The sequence below is a fragment of the Microtus ochrogaster genome, linkage group LG9 (genome assembly GCF_000317375.1).
Source record: "Microtus ochrogaster isolate Prairie Vole_2 linkage group LG9, MicOch1.0, whole genome shotgun sequence".
Taxonomy (NCBI): domain Eukaryota; kingdom Metazoa; phylum Chordata; class Mammalia; order Rodentia; family Cricetidae; genus Microtus; species Microtus ochrogaster.
This window is the reverse complement of record NC_022034.1, coordinates 28,467,231-28,478,989: the sequence shown is the minus strand read 5'-3', so window position 1 is coordinate 28,478,989 and position 11,759 is coordinate 28,467,231.

Below are 11,759 nucleotides of genomic sequence, written 5' to 3'. Positions count from 1 at the left end.
GGAGGGAGGGAGGATAAACAAGTAAATATCGCAGAGGAACATGGGGTGACAAAGTGAGCTCACTGTGAAGATGACATATGAGCAAAGAGAATGGGGACAAAGGCGAAGGCAATGTGGCTACCCAGAAGAAAAGTACTGCAGGCTAAGCGAACAGTAAGGTGAAGGGAGAGAAAGAGTACTCAAGAAGAGAGTAGTACAGCTCCAACTAGGAAAAGAATGGGGTTCACAAGGCACTGAGGCAACCCATGACCCTTTTACAGAGAAATTTTTACACAACACTGGATATATGTGTATAAAATAGGTACACCAGTCAAACATTTACTGATAAATCATAAAACTGAAAATAATTCTTAGTATACATATATTTTTACCATTTCTTTTAAAAGAAAGCAATCTGCATACTAATGAGATGGCTTTGCTTATTTATTGTTAGTCTTGGCTGAAAATTTAGTAGTACAGGACATATAGCATTCTCAATGTTACTTGAAATCCTGAATTATTATAATCATCAAGGCTGATAACTACACTTAGCATAAATACATACTATAAAATATATAAGTATATTTAAGGACATTTTAGAAATTATTGGAAATTCTGTTCTAATTCTAAAATAAATTTTAATGATTATTTTTTTCAAATGAAATTCAAGTCAACTCACCAAATATGATTTTAAAATTCAAACATCCTAGGAGCAGAAAAGATGGCTCAGTAGTTAAGAGTCCTGCTTTCCCTTCCTGCTCAACCATGCACCCACACCAGGCTGCCCATAACTACATTTAACTCCAGCTCCAGGGGATCAGACACCCTCTTTTGGCCTCTGTAGAGGCACACAAACATATACAAAAAAATAAAATAAAATAAATTTTATCGGCTGGAGAGATGGCTTATCAGGAAAGAGAACTTGCTACTCTTCCAGAGAACCGAGATTCAGTTTCCAACATGCACATCCAAAACTCCAGATTCCCAGTTCCACAGGATTTGATGCTCTTCTGGCCTCCACAGGCACAAATGCATATACACATATGCTGATGAGCATTCATATATATAAATATAAAAATAAATCTTTAAAAAACATTTTAACAATACAATCCAAAGATACACTAATTTTGTACTTAACATTCTGGGCAATGACAGTAAGAAAGTCTTTGTTTTCCACAACTAAATCATTATGCACCTATAAAAGCACAAAACTTGCAGGTACAGTGAAGAACACAGCATTTACAAGAGTTGAGTATGAATTGCGGTATTTCAGGCAGTCTGCATCACTGCCCAGGGTGATGTTCAGAATTAGGGTAACAGGGAAGTCCACAGACACAATGCAGGTAGGTGAGTGATGACAGAAAAACTTGAAATTCATTTTTCATCTGACTTTGAATCAAAAATGAGTTCCAAACATTCAAAAGTTTAAAGAGTTAAAACCATTAACTTTCTTAGTAAAAAAATGATTAAACTTGTATAACCTTGAAATTGTCAATAGAATCTTAGGTATGTTCCCAATAATATAAATGAACAAAAGGAAATTAATTGGACTTCAACAAAATTTAAACTTTTTGGTTTTGGTTTTATTAAAGGGCATTACTGCCGGGCAGTGGTGGCGCACGCCTTTAATTCCAGCACTCGGGAGGCAGAGGCAGGCGGATCTCTGGGAGTTCGAGGCCAGCCTGGTCTACAAGAGCTAGTTCCGGGACGGGCACCAAAGCTACAGAGAGACCCTGTCTCGAAAAACCAAAAAAAAAAAAAAAAAAAAAGGGCATTACCAAGAAAGTAGAGAGATAATAGCAGCTCTAACTCTAGTTCCAAGGGATGCAAGGCTCTCTTCTGCCCTCCCTGGGTATCAAGCACACACATAGTGTATATACATAAATGCAGGCAATACATGTAAACACAAAAATCAATCTGAAAAGCAAATTTAAGTATTTAAAACTTTTCTAACTTTTAGCATGCCACTATTACCACAAGTAGATGTAAATACTTTATCCAGCTAACGTGCACAGCACTTGTTTCCAGTCCTCTTATACTCTTTAGAGTGCTCTGAACATAATTCAAGCATCTAATTCTAATCCTCCCACACCCCATGCAAGTTACCCAAACAAGACTATGCATATTGCACTCATCATTTTATTGTTTTCTGTACCTACTCTACTACTAATGTCAGCAAATGAATACTCAATCAACAACTACTAGACAGAACTACCAAAAAAAAAAATCAAAGGTTGAAAAGATTTAGAATCTGTATGAGAAAATTTCTTCATCCATGACAATTCCAAACAGTAAGGAATATTTTTTTTCAAGAGTACTAACAAGAATTTTCAAATAAACAATGTGGCCTTGGCAGAAATGGCATAACATTTCTTATAGATAAAGAGTCTGGTAATGATGGGAAATGGCTTTTTTGTCTTCTGGGATTTTTTGTTTTGTTTACACTTTTATTTATGGAAGGGAGTGGTACATGAACATGCATGTGAAGCCAAGGCAACCTACAGAATTCAGTTCTCACCTTCTAGCACATGGGTTCAGGAATCAAATTCAGATCATAAAAGCGTTATGAGCCATCACTAGACCTAAGAAATTGTGGTGGTGTTTGTGTTTGCTTGCTTGCTTACCTGCTTGCTTGTTTGGGACAGAGTTTCTCTGTGTAGCTCTGGCTGTCTGGGAACTTGCTCAATATACTTGGCTGGTCTCAAGCTCAGAGATCCACCTGTTTCTGCCTCCTGATACTGGATTTAAAGGTGTGCACCACCACCACCACCACAACTTTCAAGCCACGTGTTTCTGTTTTGAACCAATAAGATCTCCTCCACCATCACCATCCAGCTAAATACAGGAAATTTTTAAAGTCTGAAGGCTAGACATGCTCTCTCTCTCTCTGTCTCTCTCTGTCTCTCTCTCTGTCTCTCTCTGTCTCTCTCTCTCTCTCTGTCTCTCTCTCTGTCTCTCTTTCTCTCTCTCTCTCTCTCGTGTGTGTGTGTGTGTGTGCGCGCGTGCACATGCACGAGCAACAACTTTGTGAGTGAACAAAATGTATGACTTAGGGAACAAGTATCTGGGAAAACAGTCTTGCTTGGTGATACATGGGTTTAATCCCAGCACTCAGGTGGCAGAAGCTGGTGGGTCTCTTGAGTTCCATACCAACCAGGGATACATAATAAAAATCTCTCAATAATAAAGAGAAAGGGAAACAGGAGCGCCCCTGGAGCACCTATGTTGGGCAGTGCAAAACCACCTATAACTTCAGCTCCAAGAAAACGCCCTCATCAGGCTTCCTAAAACCCCTTCATATACACGCAAAAACACACACATATACACATACTCTTAAAACTTTTTAATTGGAGAAAATTAACTAATCTTTAACTTTTCAGGTTCTCCCAAGATAAAGTGTGTATGTAAACTAACCTTTAAACAAAAATAATTTTACATCTTACTAATCCAATGTTTGTCACATCTATAAAGCCTGAATGTACCCTAATTCCTTCACCCAGATGGTTTCCTCTGTGTATATAGACTACATACCTGATACTGAACCCCTTCAATCAAAATAAAATACACAGAATTTTTTTCCTAAACAATCACACGTTCTTCTATCTCTAATATCCCTTCAAGATATAAAGTCTTAAAAAGATTATATGCCCTATTTAAGTATATACATTCACAAAATACAATGCTTTGAGAGACTAGAGAGATGGCTCCAGTTAGGAACATGTGCGCTCCTTTTACCAAAACCTGGGTTCCAATTCCAGCACCCACACACAGCAATTCACAAACACTTTAAACACAAACCTAATATCAACCAGTTCTTTTCTAATTAAAAAAAAATGAAAATGGTAGCTCACAACAATTTGTAGTTCTAGTTCCAGGGAATCCAATGCCCTCTTCTGACTTCCAGAAGCACCAGACACAACCATTAGGTACATAGACATAACATTAGGTACATAGACATAACACAAGTAAAATACCCACAGACTTTTTTTAAAAAATGTTCATCCCAATCCTTTTCACTATACGCACTTCACAAACTAAATGGGCTAATCATCAAATAACTTCCAATACACCAGAAGTCAATGAAAAGGGAAATAAATATATAAGAAATAAACTGCCCAAGCTATCTCAAAATTTTCTTTTTAATCTAGTCACACTTCTATAGTCTAACATCTCAATGAAATGAGATAAGATAGACTCTCAGTTCCATATAGTTTCCCAATTACTTTTTTTAATTAATTAATTTATTTATTATGTATGCAATATTCTTTCTGTGTGTATGCCTGAAGGCCAGAAGAGGGCACCAGACCTCATTACAGATGGTTGTGAGCCACCATGTGGTTGCTGGGAATTGAACTCGGGACCTTTGGAAGAGCAGGCAATGCTCTTAACTGCTGAGCCATCTCTCCAGTCCCTTTCCCAACTTCTAAACTATTCTCCACTACATTCAAAAAAGCAAAACCAGCCAGATGTCATTGCTCTGTTGTTTCCTAGGTTAGTAACAGGACAAAAAAATAAGCTTCTCAAAATGGTTTGCTTGGCCCAAGCCAATCAAATTTCAAATCTGCCATTTACTTACATGTTTTTTTGCAGTGTTCCCCTACTTACAACAAATGCCTCGGTCAACAAATGCCGTCCAATGTGGACAACTACATCCACATAAAACCTGAGAGAGCTTGGGAAGTAATTCTAGACACAAAAGAACAGAGTTAAGCACAGCTTCTTAGTAGCAGCATTTTCTCAGATGGGCTCTGTTTGCTAGAGACAAGCACATCTCATTTAAGAGAGGCTTCCTGACTCAGCTTAAGCTGCAAAAACCTTGCAGCTCTTTCAAGAGGCCCCCCAACCACAAAACACTTAAAGGGTTTTTATGAATAGCCAACAGTGTGCTTCTTGGTGGTGACAGGGATGTTGAAACGCCATAGAATTGCAGCAATAAACATGGCTCTGGCCAGTACCTCCACCATGAAGCTAGACTCACAGAAAGCTAAGAAATGGGGGTGGACGCAGCCATCAAAGCCAGGACTTTAATCCTAGGCATATCACTTAGCAAATTAAAGACTCACGTAGTCAGAAAGAGAGAGATATAGTAAAGATAGAATCAGATAAGAAAACCTCTAAATGGTTTACAGTGCATTTAAGATTAAATGTAGTAGGCTTGGGAGAGAAAAGAAAAAGTGTCACGGCCACCCTCGTCCCGCAAGGAAGACGCAACCACCGGAGCTCTTCTCACTGCAGTTTATTCCAGGACTTTATTCACAGCAATCTATCTCCTTCTCCTTCTCTCTCTTTCCCCTCTTTCCTTGACCTCTCTCTTTTTTCCTCTCTCCCCGGCAAACCTCTCCCAGCCCTTAAGTAGGCATGGGCTGCCAACCCCGAATTGCCAGGTGGGCACTGCCCATAGGTTCACGCATATGCAGGCAGCTGATAATCATTGCGTGATCACAGCATAGGTCAGACTTTAGCCATCTCAGGAGTTGATTATACATCTCCATCAGGTGTGATTCCATGCAGCTCGCTACAAAAAAGGATAAAGTTCTTAAAATATCCTAACAGCCAAATGCTGGGCTGCCTGTCCCCCAGCTTCTCTGATTCCTACATAACCCAGCCATTTTGGCTAATGCACTCTCTTAGCCACTTGGTCCAAGGCGCCTCTCTTAAGCCCCCTCCTCTCTTCTCTTTCTCTCTCACTACTTCCACCCATGTCCTCATTCATTTTTTCATTTATGCAGGTACACACTGAGGCCAGAAGAGGGTGTTGGATCCTCTGGAGCTAGTTAGGTGTGGTTTATAGATGCTAGAAACTGAATTGGAATCTTCTGCAAGAACTGTCCCTTTTAAAATTTTTATTGGGGTGTGTGTGTGTGTGTGTGTGTGTGTGTGTGTGTGTGTGTGTGTACACCATGGTGCATATGTGGATAACTTACAGGAGTCAGTTCTCCTGCTATCATTTGGGATCCAAATATGGAATCCAAGCATTCAGGCTTGGCAGCCGGTACTAGCAAAGCCATTTCTCTGGCCCCCTTTGTGCTTTTCTGCACTGGGTATTTGCAGCTTACGGGGGAAAAAAAACAACAAAAAAAAAAAAAAAAAACACAGAGGCTAGGAAAAAAAAATATCATCTAGAAGAACTGAAAACATTATTTACCAAATGTAGAAATTTCTATTGTAGTTCTATAGGAATTTTACGTGTACCTTTTTTCTTTCTAAAAACCATTCTTAAGGAGTCCTGGTTGGTTTGGAGTTTTCTGTTTTTGAGATAAGTCTCACTAAGTAGTCCAGAATGACCTGCAATTTACAATCTCTTGCCTCAGCCTCCCAAAGGCATGTGGGCACCACAAGCCAGCCTCATGACACTTCTTGATTCCTTATGGCAAGTTATTATTTTCATCCCTAGAAATAAAGTTGAAGTCCTGAGTAAACTAAAACAGAGACTAGATTAGAGCTTAAAACTTTTTAAAGTAGGACTTTCCTATTACAATGCTAAATGACAAAAACAGATACCTACTCATATCCTCAAATATGAGTGATTGACTTAAATACTACTTGAGAGAATACAAGCAAATAAAATTAATTTTTAAGACATTTCAACTAAACTCTTCAAATAAAAACAGAAACCTGAGGAGTTAAGTAGCAAATCAAACAATGTGCGTTAATAGTACACTGCATTTCAGACACGTTCTAAACACTTAACATAAAGTCCAGTTTAATCTCCACTCTAATTCTGTAAAAAGAGACTTCTATGTCTCTATTTCACAGATGACCATGCTAAAACACATCACCTGCCTACTAAAAGTACAGGAATCTGCCAATCCAGATTTCAAAATCAGGCAGTTTTGAAAAGGGTCAAGGAATCAAAAACTCAACAAACACTGGGGCTGGAAAGATGGCACAGCAGTAAAGAGCATATGCGTTCTTCCAGAGGACCTCTGTTTGGTTCCCATCACCCAGACCGGCCAACTCGCCACTACCTGCTAAATCCTACTCTAGGGGAATCTGAAACCTTCTGAACCTTCTGGACTCCTCAGGAACTAACTCAGATTCACATATACATACTACCCTCCCCAACAACATACATACACACAAACATACACACCATTAAAAAAAATAACAAAATACATTTTTTAAAAAAATAATAGGCTGGACATGGGTGGTGGCACATGCCTTTGATAACAGCAACTGGGATGCCAAAAGAAATTTAATTATTTAATTTTTAAAAAAACCTAAACCAGAAAGAACAAAGAGGACAGTGCGCACAAAGTAACAGTACAGTATTTATGAAAAAACAAAGATAGGAAGTGGCTGAGGTAACTGTAACTATTTCAGAATCTTGAGAATGTCTAAAATACTGAAGACTCCAATCACAGCATAATGGTAACCACAATAAACTGGTTATAAACTTCATTTAAAGTTGTCTTTGGGAATAATGGAATGGAAGAACGGCTCCGAAGTTAAGGGAGTGTTTGCTGTTCTCACAGAGAACCTAAGTTCTGTGGTGGCTCACAGCCATATATAACTCTAGATCTTGACGTCCAAGGAATCTGATGCCATCTTCTGATCCCTCAGGCACTAGACACTCATATGGTATACCTACAGACATGTAGGTAAAACACTCATACACATAAATCAAAAACAAAATTTGAGTTGTCTTGAAAAATTAATTTCGACTTCCAGAACTTTATTAAGTGCTGTTTTAGAAGTAATTCTAAATCAAAAAGGCTACAACACATTTTTTTAATGGTGGTGGTGGTATGTATGCATGCCAATGTCTGTGTGGGAGGTTAAAGGGTAAGTCTTGATTCTCTCAGAATCAAGGTCCAGGATCAAACTCAGGTGTTCAGGTTTATCGAGAAAGTGCTTTTACCCACTGTGCCAACTCTTTGGTTCTAATTTCTGGTTTTTTGTTTGTTTGGTTGGTTGGTTAGTTTGGGAGGGGTTGCTTTTTAGCAAAAAGCACATACCAAAACAAATAAACTACCACCCAAGATAATGTCAACAAATGCCATTCCAATAAGGTTCTCTAAGCAGCCCTCTCAAACTTACCTGCAATTTAGATCTTTTGTTATAAAATAGCAACATGTAGCACTCACTTCAGACTGATTAGATGAGTTTCTAGGGACACCTGTGTGTATAAGCTCTGAGTAATTTTACTTGTAGCCTCTACTAAGAACCACTGTTACAAGGAAATCTAAACTGTCCATGTCATTACTTTTTCATGGAGATCCATTTTATTAGCCAATTTTCAAACAGCCAAGAAGACCTTTTACTACTAAAAGGGGTATGAATTACGTAGTATACTTAGCACAACACAAAAGACTAAAATCATGGAAAAAGATTCCACTAATAATGTTTAAAAAGTAAGTCAATTAGCATACCAAATATGGCAAAGACTAGCTATTTCTATTTTCCCAAACCCTAAATTTCACAATCTGTGAAATGGCACTACATTTTACAATATACTCAAGAACTCAGTAATTCCAAGAAAGCCAAGCATAAACAACTGTAGCTGGAGAGATGGCTCAGAGGTTAAGAGCATTGCCTGCTCTTTCAAAGGTCCTGAGTTCAATTCCCAGCAACCACATGGTGGCTCACAACCATCTGTATTGGGGTCTGGTGCCCTCTTCTGGCCTGCAGGCATACACACAGACAGAATACTGTATACATAATAAATAAATATTTTTTTAAAAAAAGAATTAACATGGAGCCAAGCAATGACAGTACAAGCACTTGGGAGGCAGAAGCAGATGATCTCGGAGTTCAAGGCCAGCCTGATCTACAGGGTAAGTTCCAGGACAGGTACATCGAGAACTAGTCTGGAACACACACACACACACACACACACACACACACACACACACACACACACAATTAACATTGAGGGAGGATGAGAGGTTTCTGGAGGTAAAGGTGCTTGCAGCCATCCCTGACAATCTTCATTCAATCCTTAGATCCATAGGGTGAGAGAAAACTGACTCCCAGAAGTTTTCCTCTGCCTACAAACATACACACAAAATAAATGAAAGTGCAATTTAAAAAACACGTACACACATTACTAAAAGTCAAAGAAATTAATATTCCAAAAGGAAAACAAGATTGTTTTCTAATGATCATGCAAATCTATAAAAGCATAACACCACAAAACCATACAACAACAAATGAGCAACTTATTTTGTAACGAACATGTTTGAAAATTTTCTTTTTCAGGGGTTTTGGATGAGCCTATAATTCAAGAGTTTTGATATTCAAGACCTTGCAACTGGACTGGAGGGAGGGGTCATAGTAATGAAAGCATCATTTTAAAAGCAAGTGACAGCCGGGCGGTGGTGGCGCACGCCTTTAATCCCAGCACTTGGGAGGCAGAGGCAGGCGGATCTCTGTGAGTTCGAGACCAGCCTGGTCTACAGAGCTAGTTCCAGGACAGGCTCCAAAACCACAGAGAAACCCTGTCTCGAAAAACCAAAAAAAAAAAAAAAGCAAGTGACAACCAACAAATCTCTTAATGATTAGAATAGCACTGAAGCATCCTTCTTCATTCCCATAATGAATTTGGGGCAAGATCAAACAAATACATCAACAGGTGTATATTTACTAAGTCAAACGGGAAGCAGAGCGCCAGGTGTGAAGAAACAAAGTTACAACAGAGTTTATGTATCTTTTTAATCTAACAATAAGGAAACAAAGGGTTTTGAAGGAACAGTGTTCTAATGCTGTGTCTGCCCTACAGGAAACTTACCTAACCTCCAGGGTCTCCAGAAAACTGAGGGCAACACTAACAGTTCTACCTCACTGCATTTTTTTTTTTTGGTTAGGTTTAAGACAAGGTCCTTCACTGTGTAATCTTTAACTGTCAAGAGTTCTGCCTGCCTGTGCTTCCCACATATTTGAGATTAAAGGCATCCACCACCATATCAAGTTCCTCACTATACTTGAAAGATTTTTAAAACTAATACTGGAGGGTCAAGATTGATCTGTCAAAATTAATTCCTTTCATCGATACTACTAGCATTCTCCAAAGGCCCTCCCCTAAGGAAAGGGATACCAGTACGTACTGTATGATATGTTATCAAACAAATTTTGTAGCCCAAAATTATCATTTTTTTTTAAAAAATCACTTTCAATTTTCTTTCTTTTTTATTTTTTGGTTTTTTGGGTTTTGGAGACAAGGCTTCTCTGTAGCTTTGGTGCCTTTTCTAGAACTAGCTGGCCTCGACACTTTCAATTTTCAAAAACACATGCAAGGTCTTAATTCTACAGAGAGGAGTTTCTGAAAATCAGAGCAGCTCCTGATAATATTCAACCATTCTACCTACTATGTCAACGCCTTTGTCTTCTACACAACCAATCACAGACAAGTAGGTGGTAAGTGAACATAAGATACAATACTGAAAAGCATACCTCCTCTTTGTTGTTTTGTTTCTTTTTTCTTTTTCTTTTTTTTTTTAGTTACACAGTATGGGCGGGTACCTATAGCCCTCCTATGGAGGTCAGAGGACTAGTCTCAAGAGTCAGTTTTTCCCTTCCTCCCTTTTGTCCCAGGTCCAGAATCAAGTTGTCAGACTTTGGGACAAGGAAGGGCCTTTACCAGCTTGCAAGGACTCATGTTGCCAGGCTGGCTCTGAAATGACGTAGCAGGTACCAGTGGCCTTGAACTCCGAATCACCTTGCCTTCACCTCTCAAGGCCTGGGACAGAATTTGTGAGCCACGACACTGGGCATAGATCCCTTTAATTTGAAATACTCAAGGAATGGCTTGGGCGTGCAAGTCAAGAAAAAACGTTTCTGTATTAGGACACCAAAAATATGTATGTACACCAAGGTCCAAAACGCCGTACTATCTCAATGCACTTAGAAACACCGAACACAAGAGTCCAAAATGCAATTTCATAAACCAGCCCTGAATGAGAAACCTGGGTAACTTTGGTTATATTGTTGCATGTAATGGATACTCAAACTTACTGTCAAAGACACAACAGAGATATAATCCTTGCTTACCCTTTATCCGAAATTTACTTTAGTTCCATTGCATAACTAAATAATTTTATAGGACACTGGGTTCCCTCATCAAAGTGTAACAAGTTCTGAGCTTCACTGGTAACCAGGTACAGTACACAACCTAGATCACCACACCCAACCTAAAAGCAACTTAGCAGACACAGAAAGCTTGCCCTCAGCGCTGCTGTTATACCCAAAACCTACTAATTAGGGCTACCACCACCAGAAAAAAAAACCATTAGGAGTTGGCAGTTGCTGCCGTCAGCTTTAAGAATATCCCGTGCCATATGTCTTAGTAAACACAGAATCCAACCTCACTTTCAGAATACACCTAACATTCCGAGAAATGACTTTAGCTTGCGTTCTGACACGGATGTTAAATGTGAGAAGGCTCAAGAACTAAAAGCAAATGGCTAGCGGCCCCACAACTACCTCCTCCGATCAATGAACCGAGTTTAATCCTTCCTACTTGCACTTTCCCGTGGCCAACAGGAAACTCCACAGAGAAAAGGAAAGCAAGCGGGGAGAAACCTATTTGGGCTTTGATAAAAGGAATAACGGCAGCGCTTCCAACCCCCGCGACGTGAGTGAACAAATGAAAAAAGCAAACGGGAGGAAGTGACAGGGGTGGGCGGCTGGTGAGCTCACTTGGAAGTCCCAAACATGCCACCCAGCTCAGGGGTGCCCCCAAACCTCTGTCACAGCAGCTGCAGCCGCGACGCCGGGATGAGAGGCAAGAAGGGTGGCGGGAGCGGAGGTCGCGGAGTTGTGCCCGCACTCCCCGTTTCCTC